At 47.7% G+C, this 16,755-nt stretch overlaps 1 protein-coding gene across 13 annotated transcripts in view; it reads left to right on the top strand.

Moving 5' to 3' along the window:
* The window catches only part of PIK3CD (phosphatidylinositol-4,5-bisphosphate 3-kinase catalytic subunit delta), a 72,411-nt gene that overhangs the window by 30,083 nt on the left and 25,573 nt on the right, over positions 1 to 16,755 (top strand). For 10 of the 13 annotated variants that reach the window (XM_023739386.1, XM_023739387.1, XM_023739385.1 and 7 more), the window contains exon 2: positions 9,786 to 9,903. The exons of 1 other annotated variant lie outside the window; for it this stretch is intronic. The gene's annotated coding sequence lies outside the window, so the exon portion shown is untranslated. Of the gene's footprint in view, positions 1 to 7,692; positions 7,791 to 9,785; positions 9,915 to 16,755 lie in introns of those variants that run through there. 2 more of the 13 variants (XM_023739392.1, XM_023739393.1) reach the window with 2 other exon arrangements.

Below are 16,755 nucleotides of genomic sequence, written 5' to 3' on the forward strand. Positions count from 1 at the left end.
CTATGGATTCTTGCAGCCTGTTAAATTTGTCATTATGCTCTTCTCTAATCTTTTTAATTTCCTCTAGTGCATCTTCTGCGTTTTGCTTAATTTCCTTCCTAATTCCTTGAAGAGTTCTGTATATTAATCTTTTGTATTCTGCCTCTGGTAATGCCAAGAAATTTACTCCTCTGGAAAATTTCTAGATTCTTTATTTTGGGAGTTTGCTGAAGCCATCATGGATTGCCTCTTTATGTGATTTGATAGACGATTGTCTCCAAGGCATCAATAAGTTATTATATTTACTTATTTTATGTTTGCTTACTGTGCCCTAGCTTCTTGTTTTGTTTTGATATGCCCAAATAGGCTGCTCATATGTGCTAGTTTGATTATTGGAAACTTTGAAGCACTAATGTCCTGTCACCAGGTGCTTAGATCTGTTACTAGGTATGTGAGCTCAGGAATCCACCCACTCCTCCTGTATGGATTCAGCTCAGGTGCCCAGGTAGATAGCCACCAAGTGTGTGGTGTAGGCTCTCACTTACAGTCCTAGACAGGCATGGGTGATTGGTGTAGACACAGGCATCTGGCTGCAGCAGGGGGATACACTCTGAGCAAGGTGGGGGCTGACGGCCACCCCCAAGTGTCCAGGAGGAATGTGTGTCCCTGTTCCCTAGAGCGTGTAGGTGGGTGGGTTTTGCAGCCGGACTATGAGCACCTAATGCTGTTGGCTGAAAGGACTGGGGAGCACCTCTTATTCATGGGCCCCATCGCAGATGCCTAGGTGGTGTGGGTGGAGACACCAGTCCTCAGCCGCTGACGTAGGTACGTAAAGACCCTGCTTAATGGGCAGAGCAGTGTCAAATGTCAAGAACCTGCCACTTCACAGCTGAAACAGTTGAAGTTAGACTTCTGGTATATACCCTGTTGTACTGCCGTAATGAGGGCCTATGCTGTTGAGATGGGCCCACACAAGTCTATCCAGGGGAAGGGCGCTCAAATTCCGTGGATCCCTTATGCCTGTGCCTAGGCAAAGGAGATGTGCCTACCCTGGGTTCCTGGCTTAGGGGAGCCAGCAGTTTATTTTTTCCCTCTGTTTGTTAATTTGTTCACTCTCCAAGGCAGGGAGAGTGGCTCCGGAAGTATGACGGATCCTACTTCCAGCCCAGGGGACTTGGCAGTTGCTGAAGACAGTCTGGGACCCAGTGCAGAGCAGGGAGTGGGGAGGTAAATGGGAGAGAGGTTCTTCCCTAAGGGGGGGTGTTTCTGATCTGCGCGGTAGGCTGTACGCAATTACTTATCTTTTGCCATTCCAGGGCTGCTTCTCACTGGTTCTGAGTGGCCATGAAGACTCTCTGGCGCTGGGTCTCTCCCAGTGCAGAAAACGCGCCTTCCAAGCACCACCGCTTGCCTGCCTCACTGCTCACCCCCGAGCTGATCTGGCCTGAAGGGCTCAGGCTCTCGCCTGGTCAGGTCTGCCAACTCCTCACTGCTTCTGAACCGTCTCTCCCTCCCCTTGCCACTCATTCCAGTTCCTCAACTCTGCCTTTCATGTTCAGGGCTCCCAGATTGCCATATATAATCAATTCACTTGTTTTTTCAGGTCTTTGTTGTAAGAGGGGCCACTGGAAGTGTCTGACTACTCCACCATCGTGGCCCCGCCTCCTCTGTTCGATTAATTTCTCCATTCTGTTGGATCACCTTTGTTTGGAATGGGCACAAATATGGGTCTCTTCCAGTCAGTAGGCCAGGAAGCTGTCTTCCAAATTTCTTGGCATAGACGAGCGAGCATTTCCAGCATTGCATCCATTTGTTGAAACATCTCAGTTGGTATTCTATCAATTCCTGGAGACTTGTTTTTCCCCAATGTCTTCAGTGCAGCTTGGACTTCTTCCTTCATTACTATTGGTTCTTGATCGTATGCTACCTCCTGAAATGGCTGAATGTCTGATGTATACTAAGTGTCATATAGATGTCAGCTGCTCCTGCTGCTGCTGTCAGTATTGTTACTAGTTTTAGTATCTCTCAGGTACTGTTACTTAGAAGACTGGAACTTACTGCTATGTAGCTAACTGTGTGACTCGGACAATTCACCTGCCCTGTCTTAACTAAATAATCTTTAAGGCTCAGCTCTGTGATTTTGTTTAGTGTAATATTGTCAGGGAGTCCCTGGGTGGTACAAACAGTTAACACACTCAGCTGCTAACCAAAAGGTTGGAGGTTTGTGTCCACCCAAAGTCACCCTGGAAGAAAACCCTGGTGATTGACTTCCAAAAAATCAGTCACTGAAACCCCATGGAGCACAGCTCTACTCTGACACCCATGGGGTCACCATGAGTTGGAATCGACTTGACAATAAGTGGTTAATATTGTTAGATTCATTCTTTTTACCTTCTTCAAATTTGGAGCCAATTTTTTATTATTATTACTATCATTTCCTAGCCCTTAGTTTAATTTTCTTGCCCTCAGTGGCTTCTCAAACACAGAGATTTCGCAAGGAGATTCTAGATCAGTTTCTCCAGTCCCCCAGGGTATCTTTCATGAGCCTTGATGTGTGACTCATAAAACGCCTTATTGTTCCAGGAGCCCTATTTATGTACTTATCCTCATTTCCTTGCAATAAGTATTCACAACTGATCTTTTCTACGAACACAGGAATGTCTTCTTTTTCTTCCGTAAATCTTAAAATGAAGTCTAAGACATCATGTCCTCCCACTAAGATCACATCCTCGAATGGGCAACCTGACACTCACAGAAAGCAGTGAGGGAACGCGATGTATAAATTAGTGCTCCCCTTGAGGGACAAGGAGTCCTTGGGTGGCACAAATGGTTAGGCGCCAGACTGCTAACCAAAAGGTTGGTAGTTCGAGCCCACACACCTGTACATTCTCCAGGGGCAGCACCCTTCCTACCTTCCTGCCTTGTTCTCAGCCCAGTCCGTGGCCCCCAAGTGGGAGCTCAATAAATGCAGTGGTGGTTCAGTGGTAGAATCCTCACCTTCCCTGCAGGAGACCCAGGTTTGATTCCCAGCCAGTGCACCTCAAGCGCAGCTAACACCCGTCTGTTAGTGGAGGCTTGCATGTTGATATGATGCTAAACAGGTTTCAGTGGACCTTCCAGACTAAGACGGACTAGGAAGAAAGGGCTGGCGAGCTGCTTCCAAAAGGTCACAGCCATGAAAACACTATGGAGTGCAGTTCTACTCTATAACACATGGGGTCGCATGAGTCAGAATCTACTCGATGGCAACAGGCTTGCAAGCCTAAAAGTCTCCCCTACATGTACTGTCCCTTTAATCCTGACCTCTACTCTCCAAGGAAGGAGCCCTGGTGGTACAATGGTTAAGTGCTCGGCCACTAACCCAAAAGGTCGGGTGAGTTTGAACCCACCAGCTGCTCTGCTGGAGAAAGATGTCGCAGTCTGCTTCTGTAAAGATTTACAGCCTTGGAAACCCTAGGGGGCAGTTCTACTCTGTCCTATAGGATCGCAATGAGTTGGAATCGACTTGATGGCAACGGGTTCATTTATATTTGGTTACTCTCCGAGGTCAGTGCTATGTGCTGGTACCCCTTCTATAGATGAGGTGGAGAGGTTAGGAAACTCATCCAAAACCAGTCTAATTTCTGAGCTTGTACTCCTCCCTCTCGCTGCAAGATTCCCTGCAACATGAACCCTTTTTAATTGACACTTTAAGGGGTGAGCAATTCAAACACGAGCCTCATTTTTCTCTCTGCCCGCTCCATGTCCCCCAGGTCACAAGCTCCCAGAGCCTCAATTAAGGCAGACTTTTGTACTAAGCATAGGGAATTGTCGGGGGAAAAAAAGCCAGAAGCTCCAGATTCTAATTAACTTTGCTTCTTAACTACAGATGAGCTGCTTTTTGAGTTCACTGGGTGTGAGAGTCTCAAAGATGAGTGAAAATATGTAAGGAAGGCAGGAGAACAGGGGCCAGACACTCATGTAATTAGCCTCCCTTGTGCTTCTGCTTTGAGAGTGAAAATATCAAGGGAACAAAGGCCAGGGGGATTGTGTGAGTAAATATGGAAACTATCTCTCGCCTTCGAGGAGAAAGATTATTCTCCAGAGCCCTTCTGTTTTTCCTAATAGAATTGCAAACAAATATTTAACTAGTTTTCTTTTTTTTTTTTTTGTTAGTTGCATCTTATTTTTTTCTGACTTTAGCCTTCCTAGTCTTGTCCCCGCTCAGCTTCTTGTCTGAACCACACCTAGAAATTTGGAATGCCAACTTTGAGTAGGAAATTGTTCTGTGCCATTGAGTCCATTATGACAGAGTACAGCTGCCCCATAGGGCTTCCTAGTCTGTAATCTCTAGGGGAGCAGACTGCCAGGTCTTTTCTCCAGCGGAGTTGCTGGTGGGTTTGAATCTCTGACCGTTCCGTGAGCAGCTGAGTGCTTAACCATTGCGCCACCAGGGCAGAATTCCAGGGGGAAAGAATAATGGTAGATGAGATATTGCTGGGCAGCTAACATTTCATCACCGTGAGGTTACCTGGAAGTGTGTCAGGAGGGGGAGCCAGAGACATGACTAATGGAGCAAATAAGCCTCCCTCTTATGGAAAAAAAAACCCAAAGCTTGTCAAATGTAACAAGGACTCTAATAGTGGGAACAAAGACACACTGGTTTACTGCCTTATGCTTGGGGACTTATAAAGAGGATTGGCTTTATAATCAGGATCTAATTTCTCTATTTGCTCTGAATTTAATAGTGGTGAAACTAATTTATTTATCCACAGAACTGATTTGCGTATACCCTCATCTGATTTCAGAAATGACTAAAGGCACCCAGGCCCTGAACAAGCAATCAGGAGACTTTGGTTTTTTCCCACACTAAGTAGCCGTACGGAGCCCTGGTGGTGCAGTGGTTAAGCATTCAGCTGCTAACCAAAAGGTTGGCAGTTCAAATCCACCAGCCGCTCCTCAGAAATCCTATGGGGCAGTTCTACCCTGTCCTGTAGGGTCACTATGAGTCAGAACGGACTTGATGGCAATGAGTTTGGTTTTTTTTTAAGTAGCTGTGTGACCTTGGGAAAGTGATCTGGTCTGTTTGTGTCCATTTCCCACCTGTGAGAGCAAACACTTCTTGAGTGTTTACTACAGGTGCCAGGCACTGTCCTAAAGACTTTACATGTACCTGTATTCACTCATTTAATTCTCCCTGATTCTACGTATCTTTCCAGAATTGGTCAGTGCAGTTCCAGGACATCTTAGTAATATGGGCAGGATGTTCAGGGCTGGCATTTTGTGGCTTTTGTCATTTCAAAGAATCTTGGATGTTTCTCTGGGCTCCAAAGAAACGGTTGCTTGACACCTCCAATTTGAACACCAGCTGGGTCACTGGGTTCCACTGCTGATGGGGATCTTGTCTTTGAGCTTGACTTTCAATCAGACATGCTGCAGAGAAAGGGAAGTCTCCAACCAAAGGGACCATTGCAGACCTGGCACCCGGGGAGAAGGCTGGGGGTGGGGGAGGGGAACCCCTGGGAAAATCTCTTTAGTGGCCTGGCCCTGCAGGGTCATTATGCTTTCCTGGTTGGGAGCTATTAGGGATACCACCCTGTCCTCACCTAGGGTGGCTGTCAGAGAACTCTCCTGCCTGTCTGCCGGTCCAAGGTCCAGCTGTGACTTCCAGCTGTTTTTCTCATCCTTGGAAACCCCTGCCCTGGGTTGTGGGAGGCCCTGCCTGGGATCACCCTCCTTCTACCCCAGTGTCCCCCTACCCCCAACCAGTGCCTTAGGTGTGCCTTCTGCTGCGCCTCTCCCCTCCTAGGCAGGCTCTGAGCCAGGGCATGAGGAGCGAAAGCGGAGGTGGAAGAAGCCCCAGTAGGAGATGCCTCAGGGATGGTCGAAGGCTGGGCAGCCCCCGCCCAGTGGCCAGGCCTCCACCTTCTCCAGGGACTATCTGCCAAGTGCACAGCCCCTCTTCACACTGTGGGTGAGCGAGTGTGGTTTCGTATGTCAATGTGCATGAGTGCATCTGTGTGTGAATGTGTCTGGTCTCCAGTGTGTGTGTGTGAGGGGGGGTTTCAGTTATGTAATTGTGACTGTGTGTGAGGGTGTGGGTCATTGTGTGTGTCAGTGTCTGAGTGTGAGTGTCTCTGGTCTCCGTGTCTGTGTGTGTCAGTGTATATAATTGTGCCTGACTCTGTGTGTGAATGTGTATGCTGATGTGTGCCTTTGTGGCTCCTGGGAGACCCAGGAGCAGGACCCAAGCTAGGCTGCCCTCCTGGCTGGGGGCTCCAAGATGCCAGGGCCGTCTCCTCTCATCCCAGGCTTCTGTAGAACCTCCCCCCACCCCCCAGAGCTTCTAGCTGGGTTTTTCTCTACCATGCCCTCCTCTCTGCATGCGGGTCCAAGCAGGGCCCAGGGGTCACAAGTGAACACAGGGGTCACCCAGGGCAGTGCCAGGGCAGAGGGAGATCCCTGGGACCCTGAGAGCTGACTGGAAAAGAGGCAGTGTGCTCCGAGCAGTTAGAACAATCACCTTCCCCCAGCCCTTGTGTGCCCCACCCCGAACGGGTAATTCTGATCCTAAACCCCCTACCTCCTCTTGAGCTCTACTGTGGCAAAGGTTTAAGTCCAGGGCTGTGGACCAGAGAGTAAACTCTAAGGGATACGGCCGGGCATTAGAGGAAGCGGATGGGTTTGGGGTCAAACCAAACTGGTTCCAGTGCTAACTCTGCCGTTTAGAGGCTTTGAGAATTGTGTGTGGATGTCTGTGCCCGTGTATGTAATTGTGTCCGAGTGCATGTGTGTGTCTGCGTGTGAGTGTGTCTGGGAGGGTAAGAGTCCTCACCCTCTGAGCAGCACCTACCTCGCGGTGTCAGACGTGGGTAAGCCCTGGAGCTGGGTGTGAGGTGCCCCGAAGTGCTTGTCGCATTATTTCCTGGGGTCATCGGCCAGCACGCCTCGGGCTCATTGTACTGAATAGATGCATTAGTGAAAGTCCCCGATAAGCCCATTTATCTTCTAAGTCCTATACTAAGGCAACTCCCGATGGAAAGGAAAGCTCTGCGGCTGGGGGAACAACCAGCACCCGGGATTTGGTGCCCAGAGTCCGACTGGGCCGCTTACTCGGGTGACCCAGACTCCGGATCTGTGACCTGGGTCCCGTACTCGTCCTTTCTGGTGATTCCTGGGGAACCAGGGAGCATGGAGCGGTTTGGCGGACGACCAGTCCTCACTCACTTTGCAAATGTCATTTTCTATCTGTCCTCGGTTCCGGGGCAAGATCGAGGCTACCAGTCTGCTTGCGAGCGCTGTCCCGGTTGGCGGCGGCTGGGGGAGAGACCCAGCCTACCCCGCCTCAGGCCTCCCAGCGGGAGCGGTGGGGCTCGGGGAAAATTTTCAGCCGTTCCCTCTGCTACCCGGGGCCTCTCACGCCTTCGCGCTTCTCCTCCCTTGGGGTGTGAGAATTTGTGGACGGTGCCCCAGCCGCGCCGGGCGGGCCGAGCCCCGCCCCGTCGGCGCCCCGCCCGCCTCCCCAGCTGACGACCCGCTCCACCCCAGGGGTCGCCTACTCCCCGCCCCTCCCCGCCCTCATGGATGCCTACGCCCCGCCCCCGGGGACGCCCCGCCCCGCCGGCCCGCTGTCGGGCCCCGCCCCGGGCCGCGCCTCTCGGCGGATGCGCTGCTATCCCGTACAGCGCTCGCGGGCTGCCCTCAGGCCCCTGCGAGCTCCGCGCCACCGCCTGGAGGCTCGCTGTCTCCTGTCACTCTGGGACCTGCCTGCAGCGTCCCCTGGGCAATCGTCACCAGGGAGACTGGGCCCCGCCCCCGAGCCCCCGACACCGGTACGGAACCTACCTGCGCGGGCGTCTGCGGGGTCCCAGTGCCCCCTGGAGCGCACGCCCGCCAGGCGCCGGGCTTTGTCCGCCTGGGGCGGGGCAGGCGTGGGCCGTGGAGAAGATCGTGGTCCAGGGGCGTGGGGGCTGGTGGCGGACAGGACCCAGGCCGAGGGAGAGTCGGGCTCGCTTTCTCCTTCTCTGGTGGTGCTGGTGCGATGCCCTGCTTCCCCCCTGGTCTGACTGAGTCCCGTTTGTGCCCCGGGAGGATGGTGATCCGGGGTGTCTCCTCTGCCGCCCTTGATAGGAAGTGCAGGGCCCTCCGCTGGGCCCCGTTCGAGGACGCGCTTGTCTGGGGCGAGCTGTTTACTTGTCAGGGACGGAGCAGTGGCCGTGCGCGTCCTCCCCTCCCCCTGCCCGCATTCGGGAGGCGCGCGAGGAGCATCCTTTGATCTGACCATCCGGAGGGTCGCCCATGAACCTGAGGGCTTAGCGGCCGCAGACTAGGTCCTGAGGTCCTGGCCGAAGGCTGACCTTCCTCTAGGGAAGCGCCTTCTCCCTGGCCGCCCTCTTGTGCATTCTCTCCTGGCTTCTTAATTTCCTGACCTGAATTCCTTAGGACCAGTTCTTTCCCTGCCTTCTCTAACTCTCCTTCTCTGGGCTGGATCATCCTTTTTGCTTTATCTCCCCTTATCTTTTTTCCTACTATCATGTCTCAATTCCCTGTTACTGAGCTGGGATTATCGATCCTCTTGCTAACTCCAGTATTGGCCTTTCTATATTGGTCAGCAAGGGGGGTGATTTCTTCCTTAGCTCTGGGCTCCGGCCTCCCATTTTTCTGCCCCAGGAAGTCCTGGCGCTTCTCCCCGGGGTGCTGGGTGAAGCGACCGTCCCAGCCCACATTCCTGGGCTCCTGCAACCGGGTGTCCTCTTCCCAGGGCCTGGGCTGGTGGCAAGGTGAATTCAGATGTGTTCCCGTAATAGACACCTTTTCCATCGGGTCCAGCAATGGTCTCCATTTCCTACCTGTCAGGAGCCCTTCCCAGCCCTGCCTGGTGGGTTCCAGGCAGGACTCCCCACCCTGTGGAGATAGGGACACCCAGGGACATGGGGGTGGGGTGGGGGTCCTACTGCTGGAATCCAGGCGGCCAGGCTTCCGGAGATCAGGCATCTTTCTCTCCCAGGGGTCAGATTATTTCCGGGATGGTGGGGTGGGGGGTGGGGAATCATCACGGATCCAGTGAGTGGGTGGCCCCCTCCCGTCTCATTCTCAACAAGGGCGGCCTTTCTTTTCATCTCCAGCCGAGCGGTGATGGATTTTCCTTTTTGATGTGATTTGAGCCTTGAAGTTAGATTCATACGGGAATTGCACTGTCTCAGGTTCACAGACCTGCTTCTCACAACCACTGAATGGAACTCGAACCCAGGCCTGACTCAGATCACTTACTTTGCTTTCAAAAACAAAACAAAACCAACAAACAACTCTAGAACTGATTTCAGTCGTCAGCATATTCTTGCTTCAGGCCCTGGAGATGTTCCTGTATTTTGCTCAGTACCCCCAAAGGGAGCTGGGGGTGGCATGAATGCAGATGGTGAGAAAGGCCGACCAAGCTGAATGTGACTGGTTTGCAAAAAGAGAAATGAGGTGAAGCAGTTGTTTTTGAGCTCAAATCTTATAAGAGAAGGTTTCTGAGATTCTCTCTCTCTTCTTAATAATTTATTTTTGTTGTTGTTGTTGAGAATATACATAGCAAAACATGCAGCAGTTCAACAGTTTCTACATGTACAATTCGGTGACATTGATTACGTTCTTCGGGTTATGCAACCATTCTCACTCTCCTTTTCTGAGTTGTTCCTCCCCCATTAACATAAACTCACTGCCCCCTAAGTTTCCTATCTAATCCTTCAAGTCCCTGTTATCAGTTTGATCCCACATGGATAGATCTTGAAAGTATCTTCTCTCTCTCTTTTTAAATTTCTCTCTCTCTCTCTTTTTTTTTTTAGGCACATAAGAAGCCAGAGTGAGGCAAGGGCGGAATGACACTCATTGATTCTAAAGCATCGCTAATCTACCAGACAGAAGGTCCTTTGCTTCTGCTCTTTCTTGGACCATCCCAGGGAGGTAGGCTGGAGGTAGGGGAGCAAATGTGGGAGTGGGAGGAAGAAGAAACATTATTTTGCAGACAGATTAAGAACGTGAACCAACTCTGCCCTCCCTGAGTGTCTCGCCAAGGACAGCTTCTCCATGCACTAAAATGCCTAAAGGGAGAGAATGACCCAAATTTATGCTAGGAGCTGGCAAAGGGGGAAGATAACTAGACTTCAGCCAGGTTCCCAAAGGAGAGATGCTGCCTGGGAAAAGAAGGTGTGGTTTTGCTCTCAGGAACCCATTCTTAAGCTGCAGGATTTGGCAGTTGACTCACTACAGTCATGGTGGAGTTGAGTTGACCTATTTTGGGAAAGAAAAACTAGAATATTCTTCAGAAGGAAGTGAATTTAATTTTTCTAACTCGGTATTGCTTCTCAAAGAGTCCTTAGATAGGGACATTTCTTTTCCCCCAGAGTTGGCTATCACTTTATCAGGAATGAGATACTCTTTGGAGCTTCTAGGATATTAGGCTTAGAAAATGAATGCAGTCATCTCATTGTGCAAATGAAGAAACAGACCAGAGAATGACTGGCGTTGGACTAAATGTCCCCATCTGGGGTCCTGAGATAGCTAGGGATGGTAAGCGAGCTCCTTGAGCAACAGCCGTGTCTTCAGAACGGAAAGAGGAGGAGCTGTTGCTCCTTTGAGGCTTTCTTCTCCCACTAATGTCAAGCTCATTTTCTGTATGTCTTTCAAAACTTCTGGGTTGAATAGTGTCCCCTCCCCCCCCAAATTCATGTCCACCTAGAACCTGTGAATGTGACCTTATTTGGAATAGGGTCTTTGCAGCCGTAATCAAGTAAGATTAGGTCATACTGGATTAGGAAAAAGAAGTTCCGTCAAGTCCATTCTTACTTACAGCAACTCCATTTGTGTCAGGGTAGAATTGTGCTCCATAAGGTTTTCGATGGCTGATTTTTCAGAAGTTGATTGTCAGGCCTTTCTTCCGAGGCACCTTTGGGTAGACTCAAATGTCCGACCTTTGGTTAGCAGCTGAATGCATTAGCTGTGTGCACCACCCAGGGACTCCTGCCCAGCTGTTTGATAAAAGCTACTAGAGAGAAAAGAGGCCACATGAAGAATGGTGAACAGAATGGCATCAGACTTTTTGAAATTGACACTAGAGGCTAGAAGACAATGGAGAGATACTTTCAAATTTCCAAAGGAAATTCTGTGTTCACTATCATTCAAGTAAAAGAGTAAAGATATTTTTTAAGACGTGAATTTTAAAAAACATCATCCTCCTTCATATCCCTTTTCAAGAAGGCTACTGGAGGATGTGCTCCACGAAAATGAGGGAATAAATCAAGAAAAAAGAACAAGTGGTACAATGGGCAGGTGTCCCTTGTTCTGGCTGCTCAGCTGCCAAATGACTTTCTTTGTTTCAGCTATTATATTACTTTGAGTTTTGGGAGTGGGGAAAAAGAAAAATGACCTCCCCCTATGAGAACTGAGAAGTACTCACTTCTGAGCCTCTGTAGTCAGGACAAAGGCTATGGCCTGGGATCCATTGATGAGATTCACCTATGCCACATTTTGACATAAGAGCCGGTGACAGAAGAAAGGGGTGAAGAGTGTACGCTAGCCATGACTGTAGTGATGGCAGCAGTGATGGCTGCAAGGTCAACTTCCTGGTACCCAGTGATCAGTGGCAACAACAGCCATTTTGTTATCAGATGTGGTTCTGCATCATGGAGCCCACATAGTGTACTACAATTATATTTCCTTTCTTGTTGAACTTTTTGTTTTTCCTCAAGTTGATAGTGACCTTCTTTTATTTGCTTTGTTTGCAATGTATTGGTCACTGTATCTTTCTGAAACTCTCCAACAGAACTGTAAAACTCATCAAAATACAACAAATATGTCGGATAATCTATCAGCTCCTTCCCTGTTTAGTCAGCTAGAGTTGGCTTCTTTACTTGCAACCAAGAACCCTGACTGATCCAGAGAGAGGTGAATAGAATTTTCGTAATGATGGTGAAGCCAGTACCACAGCTGTGCAGCTGGCCTAGGAGCAACCAACCCAGTTTGGAGCAAGATGGCAGAGGACCCCAGGAGAAATATGGAACTGATTGGTTTTCTGACATATTTACTGTATTGTGATGAGTTTTATAGCTCTTTTGGTGAATTGAGGAAGAATTAGTGATCAATATATTGAAAACAAAGGAAGTTAAAAAATGAGGCAACTGTCAACTATAGGAAAAATAAGAAGTTGAACAAGAAAGGAAATATAATCATAGTATACTATGTGGCTTAGCTTTCAACAATATTTACATAGTCATAATAATGTAAGCAGTGAAGATTCATATAACAAGAAATTGTCACATAGCTGTACAGTAGTCCCCCCTTATTTGCAGTTCCGCTTTCCACAGTCTAAAAATATTAAATGGGAAATTCCATAAATAAACAATTCATAAGTTTTAAATTGCGCGCGGTTCTGAGTAGCGTGATGAATCTCTCACTGTCCCTCGCTGTCCCACCTGGGAGGTGAATCATCCCTTAGTCCAGCGTATGCATGCTGTGTACACTCTCTACCCATCAGCCCCTTAGTAGCCATCTCGGTTATCAGATCGACCGTTGTGGTATTACAGTGCTTGTGTTCAAGTAACCCTTATTTTACTTAATAATTGTTCTGTTTTATTGTTGTTGTTAATCTCTTACTGCATCTAACTTATAAATTAAACTTTATCATAGGTATGTACATATAGGAAAAAACATAGTATATACAGGGCTTGGTACTATTCGTGGTTTCAGGCGTCCACTGGGGGTCTTGGAACGTATTCCCCATGAATAAGGGGGGACTACCGTATTCAAAAAACAGGGGAGAGGATATGTGCGTGTTAATATGTATAGGAGAGCTCTATCTCATTCTCTAAGGTAAAAAGTTAAAAGTTGAAAATAAAGAAATATTAGCGTAAACCTATTATTTAGAAATATAGAGATAAATACCCAGAGAAGCAACTGAAATTGTTTGGGGCTGCTATGTCTTTGGAGGTGGAAGTCAGGAGACTGTTGTTTTCTTCTATGAGTGTTTTTAGTTTCAATTCAAATTAATTTTTTTAAATCACATGCTTGTATAACTTCCATAGAAATTAAAATTAAAAATATCATTATTATGACATTCATATCCATCCATAATATAATTGTTTTTATTTTTTGCTGTGCTTTCTGAAATATTTTGTCAAGAGGCATAAGTCATAATGATAAGTGTAGGTTTTTTTTTCCATTTAGTGTGGGAAATATTTACAGTGTTATGCAGTATGCACAGGAGTCATTTTAATGACTGCATTCATTCCCATTGAGTTAATGTACAATCATTTATTTAGCCGTCTCCTTGTTATTTTTTATTTTTCACTTTCACAAACAATACCACAGTGAATATGTGTTCACATTGCTTTTTCTACTACTGAATTACTCAGGAAAATTCCCAAGGTCCTAGAATTACCAGATGTGAGACCATGGATCTTTCTCTGGATTTTGAGATATTATGACAGCTCTTCAGGGATCTCTACCATGGCAGTCAGGGGCTTCCATCTGGGTGCAGGCTGAGACCTCCCTGGATGGGCCATGAACAGAACATCATAGGACATGGCTGGGATAGAATTTCCTTCAGGGTAATTGGCTTATTTTTTCCTGATGGCAGCAGAATGGGTCAGAAATATTTGTTTTCCATATAGAACAGAATTTCCAGAGGCCTATGTCTCTCATTTCTCGTTTCTGTCTTGATTTTCCCCAGTGAAGTTTTTTGTTTTGTTTTTGCCTTTTTAAATATTCAAATTAAAAGTTTATATCCTATTGATTCATATCCCATCAAAGGAGACACCAGTAAAAATGAAGGAGAGAGAAGTGATATTCCATGATATGGATAGACCATATCGTGTTTATTCATTCATCTATTGATGGACACTTGAGTTGTTTCCACCGTTTGGCTATTGTGAGTAATGCTGCAGTGAACATTGGTGTACAAGTATCTGCTTGAGTCCCTGCTTTCAGTTCTTTTGGGTATATACCTAAGGGTGGAATTACTGGGTCATAGTAGGGAGTGAACAGTTCATATCCTCAGTTTACCTTCCAAGTGGGCCTTGGAACGCCTTCTACGTGATTTTACAGTACTTTGTTACTTCATCCATGCCCGTCCTTCACCCCTCTGACCTCTTTTTCTCTTGTGGTGGGAGCTCGGGATGTACATTCAGCCCTCCAGGCCAGCTCCTCCTTCCTCAGTCCTAGCCTTGGTCTTCAGGATGTCCTGCTTGCTTGGCTTCTGGGCTTCTGGAGATTTCCCTCCCATGATCTTACCTGAGAGCACTTTCCTGACCCATCATCTGAAGGAGACTACGCTTGCAAGTACCTTTTTATTACATCCCAACTTTTCTTTTTCAATTTTATTGTAAAATATACATAACATCATAGGTCCCACTTTAACCACTTTTAAGTATACAATTCAGTGGCAGTAATTATATTCACAATGTTGTGCAACCTTCATCACTATCTAGTTCCAAAACTTTTCATCACCTCAGGAAGAAACTTTGTCCCCATTAAGCAGTAACTCCCCATTCCCCTTCTCCCCAGCCCATGGTAACTTCTAATCTACTTTCTGTCTCTATGCATTTGCCTGTTCTAGATATTTCATGTATGTGGAATCATATAATAATTGTCCTTTTGTGACTGGCTTGTGTCACTCAGCATATTGTTTTCAGGATTCATCCATGTCGTAGCATATATCAGAACTTCATTCCGTCTTATGGCTGAATAATGTTCCATTGTACCTATGTATCACATTTTGTTTATTTATTCATCCATTGTTAGATACTTGGGTTGTTTCCACCTTTTGGCTATTGCGAGTAATGCTGCAATGAACATTGGTGTATAAGGATCTGTTTGAGTCCCTGCTTTAATTTAAGTCTTTTGGGTATATACCTAGGAGTGGAATTGCTGAATCGTGTTAAAATTCTATGTTTAGCTTTTTGAAGAACTACATCCCAAGTCTTTCTATCTGAAATCATCTTGTTTATTAATTTGTTTTTATTGTTTGTCTTCTCCCATTAGACTAAAAACTCTGTAAGAGCAGGAATGGTGCCTGTCCCGTTCCCTGACTGGCACATAGAAGGAGCACAGATAAGTGTTTGCTGAATGAATGAATGAATGAGCAGGACTTGGGGCCTGAGACCTTCCAGACCAAGGAGGGGTGGCCCTCCTTCGTGTCCTTGTTCCCGAGGCTCTCCAGGCAGATATAACAATGTAGGATATTTGGGGTTTTCCCGGCAGCCAGAGCAGGCTGGTGGTTTCTGATATCCTTTCCCAGTCTCCACTGCTCCAGCTGGAAATCCATTGGGAAGTGGGTGCTGTGGGCAAAATGCCATTGGACTTAGCCCCTTGAGTGCTCACTCACACTCACTTTCCACATTGGCTGGGCAACTGGAAACGTGCCGATTGCATTTTCCAAGAGAGAGTGGTTGAGACACAAAACACTTGATTAGAAAGACTTCTTGAGGCTGAACACTACCTGAAAATAAACCCAGGTGAAGAGGACCAATCAAGACCCTGCTTTGTTGAACAAGCCGTGAAAGGCCAGCCTGGTGGCTGTCCTGAACCTATACCATGGACACTGCTGCAGGGTGACCTTTCTGCCCCTGTCATGGTGGCTGCTGGTCTTGTATCCTCCCAGGCCTGGCATTATGGTGGACACATGGACTATTGTGTGTAACCACATTATAGAAGTTTCTGTGATTGAGGTTCCTTCTCTTGGTCTAAATGGATTATAGCTTTTGGCTCTGAAATCTAGGTGTTGGATAGATGTTTTGTCCGTAGGGCTAAGAGCATATGGTGAGCCATTGTCTGTATGAACGCGCACTTTTAGGGATGGCCCAGGGGACCTTCAGACCATTGCTGTAGAGTAACATCCGAAGGTGCGTGGTGCATTTTGCACAGATCACCCTCAGGGAGTATATTAGTCTCCTAGGGCTGCTGTAACAAAGTACCACAAACTGCGTGGCTTAAAATAAAAGATAGTTATTGTCTCTCATTTCTGGAGGCTAGAGATCCAAAATCAAAGTGTTGGCAGGACCACACTCTCTCTGAAGGCACCAAGGGACAACGTCTCCTTATTTCTCCTACATTCTGGTGGTTCCTGGCAATCCTTGATGTTCCCTTGGCTACGAGATGCATCACTCCATTCTCTGTCTCCGTCTTCACATGACCGTCTTCCCTGTATGTCCGTGTCTCTCTGTGTCTCCTCTCTTCTTTTATAAAGCTGCCACTCATTGGATTAGGGCTCACCCTACTCTAGTATGAGCTCATGTTAACCTAACTGATAATATCTTCCAAGACCCTGTTTCTAAACATGTTCACATTTACAGGTACTGGGGGTTAGGACTTCAACATATCTTTTGGGGGGACACAATTCAACCCACAAGGGGATAACAGGGAGAAAGATATTTATCACTCAGATAAGGGGGACACAACTTCCCCTCTTTTCCTGCTGCCTGTCCCCTGTGCAGAGCCTGCCTGGAGTGATTCACATGTTCCCTTTGGAAGCCTTTCCCCAGGGCATGTGACTGTGGGACCAAAAGGCTTGTCTTTACATTGACAAAGGCTGGGGAGCTGTCCCTGGTCAGAGGAACCATTTGCGAGGGCCACTGGAAACATGTGGCAGCCTGACAGACTTGAGAGAAGGCAGCTCAGAGACCCAAGGTGGTAGAGTTCTAAAGGAATGAGCTGGATTCTTCAGGAGTCCTGAGCTTGGGACAGGCAGCCAGCCAGCAGGTTGGCTAGGCCACAGGGGCTGTGGGGCAGGCCACAACTTCACTTGCAGACCAGAGGAACAGT

The sequence above is a fragment of the Trichechus manatus genome, unplaced genomic scaffold, assembly GCF_000243295.1.
Source record: "Trichechus manatus latirostris isolate Lorelei unplaced genomic scaffold, TriManLat1.0 scaffold00133, whole genome shotgun sequence".
Classification (NCBI taxonomy): Eukaryota; Metazoa; Chordata; class Mammalia; order Sirenia; family Trichechidae; genus Trichechus; species Trichechus manatus.